This window comes from Zootermopsis nevadensis, unplaced genomic scaffold, assembly GCF_977971745.1.
Source record: "Zootermopsis nevadensis isolate Lab colony 2312 unplaced genomic scaffold, Znev_1.0 Znev_ptg000017l, whole genome shotgun sequence".
Classification (NCBI taxonomy): domain Eukaryota; kingdom Metazoa; phylum Arthropoda; class Insecta; order Blattodea; family Termopsidae; genus Zootermopsis; species Zootermopsis nevadensis.
The window spans coordinates 8,340,230-8,359,468 of NW_028259149.1; the positions used below are offsets into that span (position 1 = coordinate 8,340,230).

General features: G+C 36.6%; 1 protein-coding gene and 1 long non-coding RNA gene across 3 annotated transcripts in view; both read right to left on the bottom strand.

Annotated features, from left to right (window-relative positions):
• Window positions 1–19,239, bottom strand: part of MESR6 (misexpression suppressor of ras 6) — an 841,969-nt gene that overhangs the window by 16,929 nt on the left and 805,801 nt on the right. The window lies entirely within an intron of this gene.
• On the bottom strand, window positions 9,025–17,369 carry LOC147873652 (uncharacterized). Its single transcript, XR_015535485.1, has 2 exons — window positions 17,101–17,369; window positions 9,025–10,149 (listed from the first exon to the last, which is right to left on the bottom strand). It is a non-coding gene; the product is annotated as an uncharacterized LOC147873652 (long non-coding RNA).

Below are 19,239 nucleotides of genomic sequence, written 5' to 3' on the forward strand. Positions count from 1 at the left end.
TTGTACAGTAAATTATGTATTTATTTACAATTATATTCGTTGAATTTATTCCTTTTTGTTGTACTGTATATATAATTGGTCTTAACGCTATATACAATTAGCACACTAATAATAACAAATTAACTTTTTTCACAGCATATTACAGGATGTGTAACCATTCTTGGCTCAAACGTAGTCATTGCAGGTCATTTTATTCTTACCATTATGTTCAATTCTTTCATTAAATTTGTAACAACTAAAAGGAAAAGTATTAGTAAAATATTGGAACGAATCTTAGGAAAATATGTTGAGTGTCTGACCGCAGAATTAATCAAGATCAGAACGTGACTCCGAGGCAGCTTTGCCGTCAGCAGTGTTAAAACTTCCGGGACTATTAGGTCCTAAAGAAAATAGATCTATTCCTTCTATAATTCATGAGACAGTGGTAGAAATATCCAAACAAAGCACAGGCCTACTAATAATGTAATTACTTTCATCAGACCTTAAATAACAGTGATGTAATTTAACAGAAATGACGGCTTTTATAAAGAACGGGCTTGTATGCTTTATTAAAATCTAAACACTACAGCTGGTTGTGAAAACTGTGGAAGAGAGCTGACCGACCCTAATGAATGTAACTAACTCGTTATTCAATAGTTTATTCGTGCTTCTTAACATCTGAATTATCCCAGAATCTTCGTTAAAACAAACAAACAAGCTCCATAGTTTGTTCTCCTTTCAAAATATTAAAACAAATAGAAGTCGATGGAGTTAATGGTGAAAGGGTAACAACAAATGACACGAATTTAGTGTGTAAGACTGTGTAAAAGAACACTTGGAGACCTAGGCATAAATGGGAAAAAAATTAAAATAAATCTTCATGGCGGGCTCCAGTAAACACGATAATGAACTCGTTGGTTCAGTGAAAGACAATTAATTTTTAAGCTAGATGCGAGATTTTACCTAAAAAGCTAGTTAGAACAAACATCACGCGATCCAAATATTTGAGCTCTTCACGAAAGTGAGCATGATGATGATCTGGATTTCACTGTCGTGTAGACCCGTTTGCACATACAGGCACGTCTACACGGCAGCAAAAAACACAAAATAATCATTACAGAGTCCGTAGAGCAATTTCTTGCCATTTGGTAAATACCATTTGTTATAAAATATCTCTTGCTCTATTGATATACAGAATGAGCCTACAATAAATGTTTCATTTTAGAATGGCCTACAAGCTCCCATACTTTTGGTACAGATAATCACTACACGATATCTAGCATGCAGCTTTATTACTCTGCCTGGTATATTCAAATATCGAATAAGTGTTCCACTTTACGTACGTACGTTGCATGATAGCGTATGTGTTTCCCCACGCAATAAATTTCTCCGGAGTTGAGGAACAAACCGCAATATGCAGGCAGACCGCCTCGCTTCTGAACGTTGTCAGCGGGCTCTACAGGTCCCCTAAACCACCGGCCACCCGCAATATTCGTGTGAGGAATGGGTTGCGGCAAAGCCATGCAACTGTCGCGTGTACCCAGCACGCACGGACATTAAATAAATGAATAAGTAATAATTTAACACAACTGAAATGTATAGTTCCACAGTGCACTTAGTCAAAAAGCGACATATTAACAGATATTATCAATATTTATAAATATTTGGGAGCGAAACAGGGTACACTAAATGGATAGTTTCGTATACCACACTAGAACTACGCATTTCCAGGTTAGTAGTATCATTATCATCATCAGCTGCAATGTTTAGACCTTTTGACTCGTTCCGATCTCGAGGTTAGTTGAATTGATCATTCCATCTCTTCGGTAGTCGTCACGTCTCTCTTCTTCGAAGATGGATGTCTTCTGCGTTGCTGCGCCGTGTAGCCTGGTAGAAGTTTACCGACGTTTCAGAGGTTCATGCTGCCTCCATCACCAGGGCGATTGATGATGGATGCACCAATGACCTCTGAAACGTCGGTAAACGTCTACCAGACTCCACGGCGCAACAACCCAGAAGACACCGATCTTGAAACTCAACGCCGTGAAAACCTCAAATCGCAAATTATTCTTCTTTCTTTGGGGTGGTAATCAAACAGCTTCTAAGGAAATCAATAAGATGGTATTCTTAAATATGTTCTAAGTACTACCGTTAGTATTACTTTACTCTCTCTCCTAGACTGAATATATTTAATTCCAGTCTTAATATATACGCTTATCTTTTTATCCGTTCTTCTCTAACCTGTCATTGATTCCAGGAATCTCACTTCATAAGATTAAATTTCTCGCAGCTGTTAGTTAAGGTCAAGTATTTACTGCCATAGAAGAGAGATGATACTGCTAAAACTTTGTAGACATTTAAATTATCTCTTGCTGAGATTTGCTGTAAGTATTTTCATACGCGAATACGGTGTCTGGTACAGACTTTGTACGGTCTACGTCGTGTATTTACGGTTATTCTAGTAAAACTGAGCTAACCGTAATCACTTGGAACGTTCTCAAGACGACATCTCAGTTAACTGAAGTGGCGTGTTCTAGTCGCTCAGGAAACCAATTCAACTTATCTTAATTTCACTCTGAGGATTAATACTGGTTAAGATTTAATTAAAGACGGTTCTCATCGTAATTCTCCCAGAACCTACAGCTAGTTTAGAGAATTTCTTAGCAACTCTGAGGCGAGTGACCAGAATCTGTAAAGTTCGCCACAGCACACCATCACTTAGCCAGATCATTAATTAATCTCGTACCGCTTTGAACATTTTCAACGTTCAGGAAACTTTTGATCTGAACTCTGAAACCTCAAAGAGCATTGAGCGTACGGTCCATGGCCGCCAACCTCGTGATGTTGAATACCAATTAGGCTACTTTGAAGTACGAATAAGGGCTTCGTGTACTGTGAATTAGGCGGCTACTGTAATACATTTATGCTTTACATCATTAACAATGCACACACTGACCACAGAATTAGACTTTTAAATATTTCCATGATTATTATATTCTGTCAAAAAGGGAAAGATCGATATTTTAGACTTCATCTCCATAACCATCTACTCATACAGTGGAAACAAAAGCTAGCGTAAATTTTCGGTGTAGATTTAAAAACTTTCTGCCACAGTTTAAGTCCATATTCTCAGTTTCAGTCCAATTACAAAACTTCAAAAAATTTTCCTCTGGGCATCACCACAGCGAATAAAGACTTCCCGTCCCGTTTCTTCTAATTTCCTTTCATTGGTCGTTTCTTTCTTCATATTTCTCTCTCTGTTTCCCTGCATTTCTTTTTGTATTGCTTTCTTGTTTTGGAATAAACACGTGAGAATTATTATAAAGAACACACGGAGCATAATTAAATAATTACAAGAAGCGTTACTTATTCTGGATTCACATAATAAAATCTCAAAAATAATCTATCGAAATCGTACATTCTGATCGATACTATAAATAAGTATTTCACAGACACGGAGACGGAATATCATTTCATTGTAAGTACCAGTTTCACATACTTTTCCTCGATCACCAAGATCTTGGTTATTTAACGAAGCTGTTTCAATTACATAGCATTATATCAAAGAGATGATCACGAATTCTAAGTTAGCAGGGATTTAAAAGTTACCTCTATACCAAAGTGCTTGGTTTTCTATCTAGGCCCGTATTTCCGAATGAATAAACTCACGGTATCTTTGGGTTGGTCCTGAAAATTATTTCTGTATTTACTCCCCTTATCATAAACTTTATGAAACAAAATTAACACTGGGATCCAATAATTATTTAGGCCCATAATGTAAGCTTCAGAAACTGTTAGTTATTGGTATCCTATAGATACACAACAAATAAAATTGCAAAATGCTGTTTTTATGGACGCAGAACTTGGTTTCTCGTAATAAAGAAAAACATTAAGTCAAGAATGCTTAAGAACAAGGTGATAAACTAAAAAGGAGGAAGTAACAGGATATTGTAGAAAACTGCATAATCAGGAGAATTTATATTCTCCAACAAATATTATTACAGTGATCAAAGCAATTAGGATGAACGCAGAAGTCATATAGATGAAACATGAATACACTAAAGTTGGGAAACCTGAATGCTAAACGTAGGCATAGATGGAAGTACAATATTAAATTATATTATAAAGAAAAATAGTGTATAAGGGTGTGCCGTGGATTTATGTAGCTCATGGTAGGGCCTTGCGAGCACGGTAAACAAACTTCAGGTTTCATAAAAGGGACGGAAATTCTCAAATATGTAAGTGACTGTGTTCCGTGCACTTGGTTAGTGAACTTTCTGGATCTTACAGCAGTCAACAATTAACAACCATTCCTCGAAAGGTAAACTTGTGAAGTGAATAAAACCGCATGTGGCAGAACTGCAAACCCTTTGCTACCTGGCACTAATAAATCTTGGAACTAAAGCCGCCATTCTACGGCAGGTGACCGGAACAACTTGTGTTCGCAAATTTGAAAGCCGGAAATAATAACTTGTAGCACTTCATCAGATTACTTGTTGCTGGAAGCTACTTCTGACTCCAGTGGCTTGCTATGTTGCTATAAATTGCTTTGCGAAGAACGAATTTAATAAAAGGCATGTTCCTTGTTCCCATGTACCCTCGTAATGCTACTCTTGTATGTGGCAGCCATCAGCTAATTTATTATTTTTATTTGAAGATTACAGTCTTCTGGAATACCGTACAGTGTAGTCTGGTAGAAACAGACCGACGTTTCAGAGGTCCTTACTGCCTTCATCATCAAGGCGATGACATTACTAGTCGCAATATTCCAGAAGACAGTCACCTTCAAACTCCCTGCCATAAAAATTAAATTTCACGTGCAGTTTTTAATTCTTTACTCGTTCCTGGAATCAATGGAGACGTAAATGAAGAACCATAAAGTATTATACATACGAGTGTTATGCAGAATAATATTTTAATCCATAAATTATGCCTTTCTACAGTGCCCTAAAACTTAATTTGAATAAGACGTAGAATCACGCATTAACCCGTGTCATCAGCAGACTTCCTAACAATTTAAGTGAAAAGGCCCCATGAGAACATTTCCATAAGAACGCGTAGTAATTTCACAGTTGAAGTGACTTAATTATCAACCGTTTAATAGGTCGATCTGCATACTGCTTACGTTAGTTTTCTTATTGGAACTCATGTGCTAACCCTGAGCATAACCTATGCAAATTCCGCCCTTCTTTCCGTTGACAATATAAAATCCTAAACCAATCAAGTGCATATGAATCATTTTCTAAGTCTACTAGCAGTATGCAAACCGAGTCTAAACCTTGGGAAATGTTTGCCACATTGCTAAATCTTTATAAAAATTTCCATTAAAATGAAATTTAAACTACACTTAGAAAATCCAGTTTTCATTGTCAAAATCCCTATACGATGCTAAGGTTGGATATTTTAAAATAAAAATAACACGCATGAAAAAAGCTGTTTTGTTCAATTAACTTACGTTTCTTTTATAGTGCCTGAAATATTGATAGGCCTAAAATGAACTGACATAAAATGATATTATGTAACTTAAAATGCCATGTTAACTGCAGTATTTAATTTCAATTATGAATTTCAGATATCAATGACTTCCCCTACAGTATAATAAATAGGGCAGTTTAATTTTATGTCGAAATTATTGATTACCTTACGAATTCATAATTCGTATGGAACCTCAGTAAATAATTGTACTGTATTTGTTATTGAAGTCTGAAACAAAAGAAAACAGCCTGCACGTTTGAATAGCTTAATGGGATTTCAGACGTATGTAGCGCATTAACAAAGACTCTCTCTTGTATGACACAGATTTTTCTGAAAAAAAATATTTGTATTCCTTAAGAAAATAATGACATATAGCTGAATGTTCAACTAGTTCTGTATGCCACGCAGTTGTACTGATTATTATTATATTCTAAATTCATATTTTAGTTGCCTAACATTACCTTCAAAGTTACTGTTTTTATATAGCACCTTGTAGTCTTATAAATAATGACAGACGTTTCAGAATGTTTTACTGTCTCGATCACCAGACTCGGTCAATATCTACCATATTACATGATGGCAGTCCACTTAAAACTCGTCGCCGTGAGAACCTCAGATCACACCACATTATATCATCCCGAAATGTTATAACATAAAGATCTATTTAAGATTAAAACCCTACCCCAGCTAGATAACGTAAAAAACAATAAGAAACTAAACTCCATAGAACAGAGTCCGTATTGAGAAGTTCGAAGTAGTTTAGCTGGATAAGAAATTAAGCTCCTTATACGCAACCCGCAGAAGATCATTTAGATATTCTCGATCACTAGAATTTACCAGCGGTTACTACCTGAGCCAGACAAATTCAACCCACACCTTATATTCAACTTAGCATTACTAGTTTTTCAGTTGAAAGTTAATTTAAAGATATATCATTCATATTAAAATTGAAAATGTCACAAGCAATATGCAATTTTAACCTCACGAAGTGATCTAATATAATATAAATATCATGTAAGAGATTTGTTGTGAACCGACGAAGGACATTATAAATTCTTTATTCCTAAGCATGAATATTACGTGCAGTAAATTAATTATCACAGATTATGATAGTAGTCCTAAACCTGGCGCACTATAAAAGAAATAGCTACTTCTTAAAAGCAATAAGTGGCGAATTTTAAATTTTTATTCGCCATTATCATGTGTACGGATCCTCAATTTGGTCCCGTCCATCTTGTTCATTTTATCTTTATGTATCTCTCTCCCCCCCCCCCACCCCGACGTTAAAGCAACGCTTTTTAGTAGAAATTACTGCTAACACGAGATTCATTTCCAGCCAATCAGGAAGCTGGCTCTGAAAAACACCCCTATACTCGCGGCGTCGCGATACTACGCATGCGTATATGCGTCCCCCAACTTCGTCAATACAAGAGTAACTGGCTCCTGGAGACGCCTCCACCAAGCGCCAGCAAAGTAATGCTTTATACCTCGTCCCAGAACACAAAACAGCTTACAGCTAACAGTTCAAACTTCTGTTTGTGGGCCACAGCGACCAGATAAGATTCTCACATGATACGGAATAAATAAAATAGACGGTATCTTAATAATAAAGGGTTACTCCAGATTTATTTGCACTCGTCATATTAAGTACACTTCTTGGATTCGATAAATTACGCGCCTACAAAAATGTATGTTTAAATAAACGTTTCTTATGGGCATAGTCCCATAAATTATATATAATATTTGGTAAATTACGAAATTGAAATGAAATACTGGACAGAAAATAGCTTGTAATTTAGAATTTGAGGTCCTATCAAGGCGGTGAGTACGAAGATGTCTGTCTTCTGGTTTGCCTCCTTCTGCCTGCTACCCCATACAATCCTTCTAATTTTCAGCTTTGTCACTTCAGCCCTGAAGATGGAGACAGCGCGTTTTCGAAACGTTTGCATACACCAATCGGTCCACACGGCACCAAAAGTCAAATAAACATTATAATTAAAAAACATTATTTCGTAATTGATTTTAACGCCCTGAATAGCTGAATTCTGAAGAAGAAAACAGTGTACAAAATTGTGTAAAATAAATGCCAGTTTTCATATGCATTTAACATGTTTTTCAAAGTTCTGACAATCTTGTTATCATTAAATTTAGATATTACACGTTCACTTCATTCCATGTCACCAAAATTATTCCATTCAGACCAGCAGTTTGAATTTTGATAAGTTCATTTTCACGGTCTATTATGCAAACAGCCGGATAGCATAGCGTTACTAGTTTGTGTTATATTATAAAAAATAACGTTCGATATTTCGTGTAATTTACGAAATGTTTCATAACACAAGAAGGGAAGCAACAATGTATATTAACAGAGTTTCCTTGACAACTTAAACTCACAAGACCACATTTATCAAGAAAACCTCAGAAAATTATTATACCGATAAACTCATTTAATTCGTCGGTGGAATATGCTGAGGTAAATAAAAATAATTCATGATAAAACTGTAAAAATTATATATTGAAAAATGACTTTTATCTTTTACATATCCTCATACGTTATCTATCTATTATTAAAATGGTTCAGTAACTAAACTGTGTTAAACTGAACTTAACTAAATCCGGGTTGCTAAGAATAAGCATAACTTATTTTACTAATCAGAATTAAACAATTGATAATTACAAGTAAGATATGTTGTTTGTCTTTGAGATAAACACGGAATTCTTAAAAATTGTTTAGACGAGGTTCGGACTACAAATAATTAAATGAGTGACTTTCATTACAACATAAAATACAGCAACTGAACATTACGCTGAGGGAATTTCAGTTAGGTTCAAGAAATATCAAATGTTCATGGGAAATAAATTCTACCATCTTCTTCCCACCTACAGCCATATCTTCCAAACAGTGAATTCTAACACACAAATTCTTGTTCTCATGTGCACCAAGAACTGAACCAGTCTTTATAGATTATTTCATTTTCGTCAAGAAACGCAAAAATCTTAAACTTCTTCGTTACGTAACCGTTTCCATTAGCCATTATCTCTATAACACTCAAGTATTCCCCTCTACAGGTCTACGTATTGATCTAAAATTTACGCTTCGGAGTACTTTCCGTGATTTTATTTGTAGATAAAGATGTACACTGACAACTTGAATCAACAAAAGAAATATCATATATTAAAGAAGTCACCTACCCAACCACCATGTCTAGTCTTTATTTATAAATGAGAGTCTTCAAAGATTTCCTGAAGAAAGAAGAATGGTCACAGGTCATTAGCAGTGGCAGATGTAAATGTAACCCTTTCCTGCATCAACTTTCAGGTTTGTTATCTATATTGCATCACATCATGGGCTCTACCTCACCTAGCGCGATGTTGGAGGGACTGCTGTATCGCCATTATCCACACATTTCAATGTTTGACATCGTGGCAATCTGTCATGTGAGGTAAATTGCATTCGAACGGAACATTATTTGTTGTCCCAGAATATTATTCACGTACAGAGACTAACCCCTATTATTACTTTCAAGATGAATTGCTGAATATTATTTCATGAGCCAATAAATCACTAAATTATCGACCATTACTTTTATTTTATATCACACATACAGACTTCAGGTTTCCAACACAATAAATATGTATGAACTAAGGCAGGGTTTTCCAAACTACAACCTACAAACCGGATCTGTCACACTAGTATGTTGTCATAACATTTTATTAAAGGCCAGAAACTTATCCAAAGTTTAAAACCAAATACAATTAATTAAAGACGCCGTATAAAATTCGCTCACAGCGGGATATTTGGGAAAATGAAAATTTGTAGACGACTTCATATTTAGTATGTTATCTTGCGATCAAAATCATGAAGATGATAGCGTTATGTGATACTGTGAAATATAGTCTCGCAGAAGCTGACCGACGTTTCAGAGGTCACTATTACCTCTATCATCATCGCATTATGATCTCATAAAAATGATTTCTTTTAACAGAAATAGATATGACAGTAACATGAATTTAAAAAAAATCGAATACACCACCACCACCCCAAGTTGTTCTCATTTTCAGCAATTTTAGGTTTACTAGCTGTTTTATCATGACTTCAGAATTCGCTGTTTCAACTTGTTATTTAACGTAAGATGGGGCCTTCAAATCCTTAACTACAACTAGCGCTTGAGTATTTGCTCATTGGCTGTAGAAACATCAGACGTGTTCTTCAAATGCAGTCTGGACTCCAAATAAAACATACGAAGTCAGCATAAAAGAAACATAAAACCAAATAAATACGAACGACTTGTTTGTATATGCTCCCTTTTAATATGAAGTATCTTAGTGCTGAATTGTAAAATCTATAGTCAGATGTGTGAAAAATAGGCCCATATCTCGAGCAGATAAACGATCCATAAAATACACTTAGTTCCTTGTAATTTTAAAGCAACTTGTAGCTGAGTAATGATATTTAGGGTCAGTTCTGGGACGACGACCGTGCCCGTGCATAAGTCTGCCTCTGAAGCTACAGCATCCAGTGTCACCCCCAAGCTACGTGGTGGACGCACCCTCATTAGCAAAATGGGAGTGGCTGAAACCAACGAAGGCGTGGTCGCAGCTGTCGCCCAAGGCACGTTCTAAAACGTGGGGCTGATACCATCCCTCCTCGAATCTCCACCCTCAGCACCCCCGAACGCCATCCTCCAATACATTCTACCAATAAAAAAAGTTAATGGTACCCATTGAATAATCAATATATTCATCACCATCACAGATGCAGGAAAAAGTTCCAAATATTTAGACTGGGACATGCAAGGATACGTCTGTATGGTCGAACAAAACGGTCAGGTTTATTCATTGATAAATTATAAACGTCAACAATTCATATATACGGTGCAGTAGGGGATAACAGAACCCAAAGAGGTGAGATAATGTATCTATCACACAAAATAATTGGATATAATAAAAGGACGGGGCCCTGCTTACTCCAGAATCATGTTTTGTGGGGCTTTTAATTAATTGGACAACTGTTTTAAAATGTGATGGCCAAATTAAATGATTGCTCAATTTAGGAGAAATGACTCCTCATTATTGAGACTTGCAGTAACTATTATTATGTGCAGAAATGCGGAGACAAATGACTTGATAATGATAGAGACACGTAACAATTTACTACGTGCAAAAATGCACAGGCAAATGACAGAGAATGGATTAGCTCTAATTACGACGGTTAAGAATTGTCATATAGAGCGTCACCGTTCCAATTTCTATTAATGACTTAACCCTATTACCAATACTAATAGAGGATGAGTGCTCTATTTTACATGTATTCTAATACGAGGAGAATTCGATAATACGTTGTTGTTTTTTTCTAACGTAACTCAGCCACGAGCAGACTGGCTAAATGATGTGACGTGTATGATACAAAACTACAAGCAATGCCAATGAACCGAATCAGTAAAACTTATTAACATACACAGGATGCAGTTTGTTTGTTTGTTGGATTAAGGACACATTAGCGTCTGTTGCTATTTGCGCTTGTATGCAGTTGCAGTTTAAAATTGCGGTGCCTAATCACAGGAAAATTCACAAAACTTCGACCTCGGTGGTACACCAGAATTTAACAATAAAACAAGAAAGCCAGGCTGTATAGAAAATTACTAACCATGGACATAATTTTCCTCAAGGGATATTTTTTAAAATAAACAAATAATATTCAAGTCAGAATCACATTTATAATAGCCAAAGATGTATATTTTATAAATTGTGGACCGGGAGAGAAATATTCGACTTTCGGAATTATATAAATATAACACAGGAAATTAAACGTATAAAGTACCAGGTTTTAAAGAGTTTACAAGTTATTTTTCTTGGTTGTCAGTAAAGTCATAATTACAAAATATTAATATAGCACAAAATCGAATTTATGTTTTCTTACACGAGCCCTTTGTAGCTCACAGTACGAAATTAACAGCCTTACGTAAGCTAAATCTGATAAAAACGTAAAGTAACGTAACACATTTCTGATTAATCTACTCCCTGGTTCCAAGGTGTTGGTTGTGTAACAATATGAACATCATCTTACAGAGCTATATTTTCAGCAATTTTCATTAAACTTGGCCATAGCCCCATGCTTTGTTGCCGCGGCGCGATCCATATAGTTTCCAGGACCTCCCCTTCCCGCAATTAAAGTTTGGTCGGGCGGACAGTCAAATATACACGAATTACTGTCCAGTTATTTCGTTAAAACTTAACATTTAACTACAATTAAGTTGAACACTTATAAAGATTAAGGTGGCTGTATTCTGGGTTGCTGTGCCGTGTAGTGTGATAGAACGTGACCGACCTCGGTCAATTTCTACGAGACTTCACGGCGCAACAACCCGGAATACAACCGTCTTCATACTCCTCTCTGCGAGAACCTGAAATCCCACTTAGTCATGTTTCTCAGATTTATACAGGTACACGAAACCTATAATACGTCGTACAGTCTGCACGAAACGTAAATTAGCAAGAAGGCAAAGGTCACATATGTGTATAAACACCCAGTTAAATTTTATGGAAGCCAGAATTCTGAAACAGCGCATTAGATAATTAGATCGAATTAACTTTCTTCCAAGTATAATTTTTCAGAAAAGGTTATGAAAAAAAAAATTATTGCCGGGTGGTAATAAATATCTCCAGATAGGCATACCTTCAGTAACATTACTGATGCGAAAGCTTTATGGTCAAAAGAATTATATGTATTTTAAATACGTATCAATAGTAATAAAACACTTCTTTTAGCATTTACAGACAAGGCTTCATAAACTGGTATATTTGTATACGTATAAAAATATAAATATTTTGTGAATGCATATACAGTAAAACCTCTCTAAATTGGACACTTGTGGTTCCACGAAAATGTGTCCAACTTACAGAGGTGTCCAAGATAGAGGGAAAGAGAAATATCAGATTGTGGTCTAATGACAATATAGTCTATTTACTTATATACATACACTAACTGCTGTAGGCTTACTTAAATTAAGAATTAATGACAATAGTATTAATAATAATCTTTTGAAGCCCACTCCCATGCATTGCACATTAACCCCAGCCTCAATAACATTTTATAAAGTTAATTCCACTAATTTTCGCTTCCCCATCGCAAAAACAAAAATTCCATTTCTGTTAACACAGTCTGAACTCAAATGCAAGCACAGTCTGTGTCTTCTGCAATACTGTAGTCCAGTTAAGGGTTCAGCAAAAGAATGGTAAACACTTGCAATGCATTCCAATGCTGGGTTCAATGTCCATAAGACAATCCTCTAGAGAGGAGGCATTCATCAGTCAGAAATTCAAAATAACAAAATATGTAACTGAAAAACTTTCCCTGAAAAGCATCGAAGTTAAGTGCATGAACCTGTCCAACTTACAACAAAAGAGGTGTTCAAGTTCCAGGATAAAGGGGTGTCTAAGATATAGGGTATTGTGGACATGTAAAATTATAGGATATTCGCCGGTTCCAATTAAAAGTGTCCAATATAAAGGGGTGTCCAGGATATAGGGGTGTCCAACTAGAGGGGTTTTACTGTACTATGTTTAATGAATTGTGCGTGTGGTTTGTCTACTATTAATTGATTTACTCCTTATTTCTCAACCATATAAGCTTTTTTACCATGAAAAAATGAACAGAATAATTACATACGAACATTCAGGTACAAAAATTTAAAAACAAATTACTTAAAATCGAAATATCGAAGTACTATAGAAGAGGCTTATTTTTTTTACTTTGAGCAATGTACGATAGGTTGCGCTTTCAAAATGCTAGCTTTAACTGGTAGTGAAATACACACTAATGCAAATGCACAGTGTCCTTATCATGACATAATTTTATTAAATGGCTATGCACGAGTATAAACGTGTTAAGCTGTTACAACAACGTACTGCAGTATGTTTAATATAAGTTATTAAGGACCTCTGAAACAGTGGTAAACTTCTACCAGACTACACGACGCTACAACCCAGAAGACAGCCATCTTCGGACTCACCGCCGTGAAAACCTCAAAACCTACTTAGAATCACGTGAATTTACGATTTTGCTGTTTATTGTCTAATTTCTATCCTCCTATAAATCCATAAGAGTAACGTCCAAAAAGTTTTTTGAAATAGTTCATAAGAAGAGTGATAAATCTAAAATCATCATTCACTGACGTTGAAGATAATGACAGTCTACAAAACGTTTGACTTTGCTTCAAACGAACGCAGCCCTCGGGATAATATCACTTTCTGTAGCCGTAAAGGTCTGATGTCTTACTTTCTATTAAAATTTAATTAACTAATATATAACTAAGTAAAACAATAAATCTTATGGTTTAACAATTCAATTATAAGAGTACCGAATTTGGAATTATATAACCGTATACTGATGGGCTCAACTTTCCATCTAACGAATCGAAAGAAACACCGAACACAAACTTGATAACCTGTAGTTATCATTCCTAAACAGATTAAATGCAAAGCACAAAGTACGGGCAGTGATAAGTTTTGCTAACAACACATTAATGAGTGTGGTTTTTCATATAGACATTTTCGAAATGGAACTGGCGTTAAATTCCATTAGCCAAAGTCACCTTCCACATCTTTTTTTGGGTTTCCGAGTTGAGAAATAAAACAAAATGAATGTAACTAGATAATGAACCAGAACAATGGATTGGTTGAATGGTACGTACGTACATTACGTGGTTCTAGGTGCGCGCTATGGAAACAACGGTTGTCCGGGAGGGGGAGGCAGATAACAGTGGCGGTGTCTATCATCATTACTGTCAACACGCAAATAAAATCAATTCAGTAATGAAACGAATATCTGTTCGTGACAGTACATCAACAGCAGGAAGAAGAGAAGGAAGAGACACATGGGGTGGGTTCTGCTGTGGGGATGGGCGGGGTAAGTAAACTTAATAATTCATGTATGATTTGAGGTTTTCACAGCGATTCTTAGTATGAAGATTTCTGTCTTCTGGGTTGTTGCGCTGTGTAGTCTGGTCGATGTTTAGCAACGTTTCAGAGGTCATACTGCCTCCGTCATCAGGGCGATTCTTAGTATGAAGATTTCTGTCTTCTGGGTTGTTGCGCTGTGTAGTCTGGTCGATGTTTACCAACGTTTCAGAGGTCATACTGCCTCCGTCATCAGGGCGATTCTTAGTATGAAGATTTCTGTCTTCTGGGTTGTTGCGCTGTGTAGACTGGTACATGTTTACCAACGTTCAGAGGTCATACTGCCTCCGTCATCAGAGTATGAAGATTTCTGTCTTCTGGGTTGTTGCGCTGTGTAGTCTGGTCGATGTTTACCAACGTTTCAGAGGTCATACTGCCTCCGTCATCAGAGTATGAAGATTTCTGTCTTCTTGGTTGTTGCACTGTGTAGTCTGGTCGATGGTTAGCAACGTTTCAGAGGTCATACTGCCTCCGTCATCAGAGTATGAAGATTTCTGTCTTCTGGGTTGTTGCGCTGTGTAGTCTGGTAGATGTTTACCAACGTTTCAGAGGTCATAATGTCTCCGTCATCAGGGCGATGAATCCTTCCAGTGACTTGGCGCATTGCTTAGGACGCAATACAACCAAAATAACAGTAAACGATATTTCAATATTGCTACTGAATACAACGACTTCTTTGCTAGTTAAATGCACCCCCTGTGTTGATCGTTGTTCATGAAAATACCATCAATCACAGAGATCAGAAAGCGAGAAATAAAACCAATTTAACAATCCGTGACATATATAACTAACTCAACGAGGCAGAAAACATCTTGAGAATCTAGTAGTCGTCTAGCCTGCGACAAATTTCGCATTTAATAAACCCGAAGGCTTATTACCGTGTTCAGAACAACTAGTTACAGTCCTTCTGCCCATACCTCGATCTTCAGTGTCTCGTAAATTTGTGTTTCCAGATGAAAATTTTGTAACCCACGCGTTTCTGATTTCAACCAAGTGTGGTGCAAATACGCCACTTTTACTGTAACATTAGCGAATAATTTCAGATAGTACAGGGGAAAAAAAATAAGGAATCGCAGAATATTGACCAAGGGAATATGAAGCGAGATGGGTGGGTGGAAGGGTAAATTTAGGGTGGCGTCTCTAAGGGATGGTGGAAATAAAATGGAGGGGATGTCAAGACGAAGACAAGGGTGAGATAATGGTTTCTCTCTACATATACACATAAAAGACAAGTTAAAATAAAGTAAGCAATGGAATAAAAAGCAATGAGTGTTCTCTGCCATTAGGCTTGGCCTCACCGCTCCCTATTTGACAGGCAGAAGGGGCAAGTGCAGATGACAAACAGCGGCATCCGTCTTCGCCCACTACAAGAGGCTTCTAGAATCGGATATTGGCCGGCAACGGGGAATTCGCCAGAAATACGGAAATGAGCAGCATGGATCATGAAGCATTGTGGCAGGTAGTTGATATAACTATCGACCTGAGTGCAGTTCGGCACCGCGAAGGATTGTAAACTTCGTAATGTAATTTGCACTCAATTTAGCCTGACGTCGTAATCACTTTTGCACTCAGTCTTCTTGGGGCAACGGATTATAACTGAAGCAACATTCCTCTGCGAACTTAACAGCGAACCAAACTGTAATCATCCAGGATTTACTGCGAAAACTCTAAACAGTATCATGCCAGGATGGGCGAGGAATGTAGCGCGCGTGTGGAGATGACAATTTTGGTTGCAAAGTCTGAAGGAGTGAGACTACTCGGAAAACCTAGGGATAGATGGGAGGATGATATTAAAATGAATTTATGTAAATAGGGCGGGAGAGAGCGGATTCTACTGATATGGCTCAGGATAGGGGCAGATGGTGGGTTCTTGTGAACACGATAATAAATATTGGGGTTCTATAAAAGGCAGCGAATTTCTTGAGTTATTGAATGCTGTTCCATGGAGTTAGTCAGTTAGCAAAGAACAAATGTTTTATGTTAACTGTACTTGGCAGTTTAACAGAAATAGGTATAAATTCGCATGTAATACGAGTTAACAAGAAATATAAATAATTTAATTCCAATTGTTTACTGACTGAACAAGTAAAATGGATTCGTAAACATAATCTGCTATACACAAATTAGGTAGTGAAACGTGTTGGTGAGGAAACCTGCAAAATTGCGGACAAGATCGGAAGATATTATGCCATTTCTCAGGCGGCTAGATGCTGCCTCCTACCGGAGGAAACTTAGGGTTCAATGCAGTATCTCTTCGAGTTAGATTCGTGGTGGGCGACATGACACTGAAGCAGTTTTTTCTCAAAATCCTTCTGCCCCCCCCCCCCCCCCCCGAAATGATCATCACATGATTGTCCCGTATTACCTGTCTATCCTGACTAATGCTGCTCGTGGGTTTCCTCAGTTTCTCCACGCAACATGCCAGGATAACCTTAAATTAGGTCACATATCTTTCAACATTAATTCTAAATCGTAAGTCTTGTAGGGTATAATAAGCCTTGAAAATTCAACAAAAATAATATGCTATTATTCTGAATGCCCATACAAGTATATAATCAATGATCCGATTTTACTCATAATTACTGAACTGTAAACTCAAATACGTTAAACATGTTTCCCGTGAAGTAAAGTATCATTACTTCATTCAAGCAACATAAACAGTTTAAAGAAACAACAATGCCAACTTACACTTGCATATCGGGTAATCCAAATAACACGCAGCCACATCTGAACACAAAAGTACGTCACAGTCGTATGTTTACCAGTTAAATTCCCGCATTGTAATAGCCCGTCGTATTTGCACTGCATCTACAACTCTTGAAGCTTGCAGACTGAACCAAGTCTCAAAACATGTGTTGGTCTAAGTACTCCAAGTGTGTCTCTGTCTCTTTCCCTCTTACATACATGAGGCTAGTACAGCAATACTAGGGACAATAACAAACACTCATAAAACTAACCTAACAACCCTTACCAGCTTGGGAAGTTTGCTGTCTCCTTCTTCCTATTCTGATTTCAACATCTCGTCTCACTCTCTCACTCAGATTACCGAGGACCGATCCACGCCACTTGCATACTGTCCCATCCTTCAAGCCCCATTCCAGTCTGTACACTCAACTTGATAAGTTCAGTCCGCAGGCTAAGTGATTCGATTAACTTAACCTCTTCCGAGTCTACCTAAGTCTACGAGGTTCACTGCGTACGGCGTGGCAGGTATTAGTCCGAAAATTTGATAGACCTCTGAAGACAGCCATTGTTAATATGGTTACAGCTGTATTAAAAATGACAAAACTTAAAAGGGAGATTATACAGAATTATAAATTGTACTTTTACGTCTTACAACTTCAAATCCGTACGAGTTTAATCCATAAACGTCAGTTCGAGATGGAGAACGTTTCTTCAAAAACGTTTAACCTATTAACTCAATAACAAGAATTCTATTGTAAGACTAATGGAGGAAAAAATACTTTGTATAATATATTTTTGTGCTTAACCTCGTAATGGACACAGGATTGCTGGAGAATTTACTAATCATTCTTCATCATTATTAAAGTTCTAAAGAAAACGACTAGCACACATTAATATCAAATCCTGGTCTAGTAGTCAAGTCGTGTGGAATCATAACATTATTAAATCCCTCCAACATTCACACTACAGTGCTAAGGTATTATTATTATTATTATTATTCGTTGTTGTGTTATAAAGCAAAACATTTATTTTACATTCGTCACTCCACAAGCCAGAAAGGAGCTTTCGCTGCTGGTCCACACACCTCTAACATTTGACGCCGTGCATTGGCAGTGGTACATTTATGCATTAAACTGTTGTCAAGAAGAAAAATAACTGTGGGCATGTACAGCTGTATGCACAAGAAAACTGATTATGTTCACCTAGCAATATATATATATATATATATATATATATATATTTACTTATTTATTAAACGTTAAACGACTTAATATTTGCTGTTACGTTCTGTATAAAAACATCTGCGATATTTTAAGAGTGGTGAAATATCAGATTCGACAATTCGTTTTATTTACTATCTTAAATACAAGACTCACAATAAAGGAATTCTTTTATTTCCATGGTCAAATGTTCCGAAATTTTAGTCGTTAGCATACAAGCATGTAATCAGGAAAATAAATTACACTGGCTTATCGCACTAATTACAGACAGGCCAATCTTGGCTACAGACTTGTTTGTGAAAGCGGAAACTAAGATATCGAAACGTATAATTAGGTTGAGTCCCTTCTAGGTCAGCCTTGATGTAACAGCCTGACCATCACAAGCAGAAACATGTTCAAGCCACACCGGCGATTCCATCTACTGTGCTCGAGCGTGTACAACGAACATATCTACAAAAACGTGTTAAACACTGGAGTTTAGAATCAAAATGCCACAAGGCGTGAGAGCATTTCTACAATTTAAAAACGTCCATTTAGTCTGGCACAGATTGAAAGAACCTGTAAAGCCCTATGTTAACTATAATACAGCACCTGCTTTAGCAACAAATAACTCTACATTCAATATCTGCTGGTTTCCTTTCCATGAACAGTTTTCACCATTTTATCTTTATAATGGCTAAATGTGTTTTCTTTGAGGTACGCGCTGAATTCTTAAATATTATTTAGACTAGTTTGGCTTCAAGGGGTTAAACACATTTAATGTTCGTACATGTAAATTACATATTAACCATTTCAGAGAGTTATCTAAAAATTGGCATAATAATTACTACAATCTATGAAAAGTTTGTTTTACACGTTAAATCAATTAATATAACAACAGAACTATTTCCTGAGGAAGTATTTAATTAATTAAAAATATTAA